Source organism: Ochotona princeps, chromosome 7 (assembly GCF_030435755.1).
Source record: "Ochotona princeps isolate mOchPri1 chromosome 7, mOchPri1.hap1, whole genome shotgun sequence".
Lineage (NCBI taxonomy): Eukaryota > Metazoa > Chordata > Mammalia > Lagomorpha > Ochotonidae > Ochotona > Ochotona princeps.
Genome location: NC_080838.1, coordinates 34,773,376 through 34,776,161, shown reverse-complemented (window position 1 = coordinate 34,776,161; position 2,786 = coordinate 34,773,376). Strand labels below are relative to the sequence as shown.

Sequence of the window (2,786 nt, the reverse complement as noted above, 5' to 3'; positions counted from 1 at the left end):
TTTCAAAAAGCCAGAAAGGAAGATAACATCCAAGACAAAAATCACACCCTAGCTTCAAGGGTTATTTGTTTTGTAATCCCAAGCAAGGACATTTATTTAGCAAATATTGTTGAACTCCTTGGTCCCAAGTACTAGGAATATAGTACTGAATAAACTAATGAAATCCCAGCCCTCACTGAGATTTCATTTGACTGAGAGAGACAGATAATAAGCAAATACCAATTAAAAGACAAGGATTCATACATTTTGAAATTTTTGCACCATTTATCTTTTATTTCCATTTTCATCTTTTAATTCCGTTTTTCAGTAAACTTTTAGAAGATTCCAGCTACGTGTTTCAACTTAGAGTATTCAGGAAACATATTTTACCATAAAGCTTTACATGTATGCACAAATTTAATGAGGAGTGGTCTCCAAATCAATGCCTATTGCACACATACATACACTATGTAAAGGAAGTGAGAAGGAATAGATGGAGAAGACAAGCTGTGATGCAGACTCCATAAGAGCCTCCACAAGTCCCATCTCTATAGGACCCAAAATCTGGACTCCCTCTGCAGACTTGCTCACCACGGAGGCATGCTTTTTGTTTATCTAGGCATAGTGACAACTCAGCGATCAGACAGAGCATGTGACTGGCTGATCTGCCTAAGTACTGAACTTCTTGTCTGCCCATGAAGTTCTTTTCAATGGAAAGGTAAGACCCAAATACAAGCAAATGTACAACACATAAGTAGTAAAGAAAGGATCATAGACTGCTGTGTTAACTATGTTTCTTTAACATCTAAAGATTAGGCAAGTCTGTTGAAAAAAAAAATTGAACTTGCGTTTTTAAGATAGGGAATATCCTACATGAAAAGATTATAGTTCTACTAACTACCCAGTCTTTATGCTTTCACTTTCCCTGTTGCCTCCCATATAACTCGTGTCACTATTATTCTCAACTCAGCTTGCTCAGACATTAGGGAATAATTATAGGAAAGCAGATTGTAGGGGAGGTTATAGGAAAGTAAAAATCTCATTCTACTATCCCTCATTTGCATTTCACCTATTCTAAAAGCAATTTCCTTAGGTATAGCACTGACAAGTATGATCTGAGTGACTAATTTACATCTAAAAAAATTTACATCTTCCAGTTACTGTAGAGAATTGTGCTCTCTGGATATACTACACATATACAATTTGATTAAAAACAAAGCAATACAAAATTAACATTTTTATAATGTAATTGACAATACAGAATCATTTATTCCTAATAAAACTGTACTTAGATGTTCTGGTTGTATTGTCCTCTGTGTTTCATCAAAATACATTTGGGTGCTCCTCACTGCAGGAGATATATTCCAAGCCTCCCTGAAACTATGGGCAGTACCAAATTCCATATGTACTGATTTTGTTCACACACATATGTGTCCATGATGAAGTTTCATTTGGAAGGTCAACACTGTAAGATTATCAAAAGGGTAGGTGTTGTGTTGTAGTGATATAAGCCACCTTTTTATATATGTACATTCCACACCACAGGAATGGTCCCAACAGCACATGCTGTACTGCCAATCCAACCCTTTGTTAATGTGGGCCTGGAAAGTCAGCAAAAGATGACCCCCTGTCAAATATGTGACAGACCCAAATGAACCTCCAGGAATCTTCTTTTGGCCTATCCCGTTCCTAGCCTTTGAAACCATCTGTGCAAGTGAAACAAGATATTGAAAAGCATTTTTGTGTTCACTGTGTGTGTATGTCTCTCTCTGTCACTTTGCCATCCAAATAAACAAGTCTTTAACAAAAGACAGAGATTAGCAATACCAACAAATAATAAAACAAATCAACTGCAGTAAAATGTCGTAATAAAATTACATGAATGTGGTCTCTTTTGCTATCTCAAATTATCTTACTGCGGAGTAGGTGTTTGGCACAGCAATTCAGATGCCACTTGAGATTTCTGCATCCAATATCAGTGCCTGGCTTTCAATCCAACTTCTGTTCCCAATTCCAGCTTCCTGCTAATACAGACCTTGAAAGACAGAAGATGCAGACCCAGGCATAGATCCATGCATAACTGGACCCTAGATTGAGTTCACAACTCCTGGCTCCATCCTGGTTCAGGTCTCACTGTTGCCAGTGTTTCGGGAAAGAAACAATGGGTGGAAGATTTCTCTCTCATATTCTCTCTCTTTCTCTCTCTCTCTCTCTCTCTCTCTCTCTCTCTCTCTCTCTCGGTTTCCCTCCAGCTTCCAAATAAATGTAATTAATCAATTTTTAAAATTTACATTTTATTGTGCTTTTAACTTTTTCCTCGATGAAGGCACTCTTCGGGCTTATTTTTGGTGATTTCTAATTTTCTAAATTCCTGTCTTGCGCTTCAGAATCATTATTAAGTAAAATAAGGGTTACCATAGTACAAACACTGGAAATCTTGTGCTTACTTTGGCAGCACATATATTAAAATTGGAACGATACAGAGATTAGCATGGCCCCTGCGCAAGGATAACACACAAATACTGGAAATCCTGACAGCTGAGTTGATAGTTGAGACAGTTACTAGGGAAGTGATGGGAAGGTAGCATGTACAACATGGATACACTGGACAAAGAGTTAGTGGGAAATTTTTGTCACACTATTCAAAATAGATCACAATTTAAAACAGTTTATTTCTGGAATTTTCTTCCTAATACTTTCAGACCATCATTTGATCATAAGTAGCTGAAACCATGCAAAGTGAAATTATAGACAAGGAAAAACTATCATAGCTCTTTGATCTACCAAGTCAATTTCAAATACACAAC

The 2,786-nt window shown here is 37.0% G+C and overlaps 1 non-coding gene across 1 annotated transcript; it reads left to right on the top strand.

Annotated features, from left to right (window-relative positions):
* Positions 1–2,418: 2,418 nt before the first annotated feature.
* Positions 2,419–2,522, top strand: LOC118759051 (U6 spliceosomal RNA). The gene has a single exon (XR_004995957.2). It is a non-coding gene; the product is annotated as a U6 spliceosomal RNA (small nuclear RNA).
* Positions 2,523–2,786: the final 264 nt, after the last annotated feature.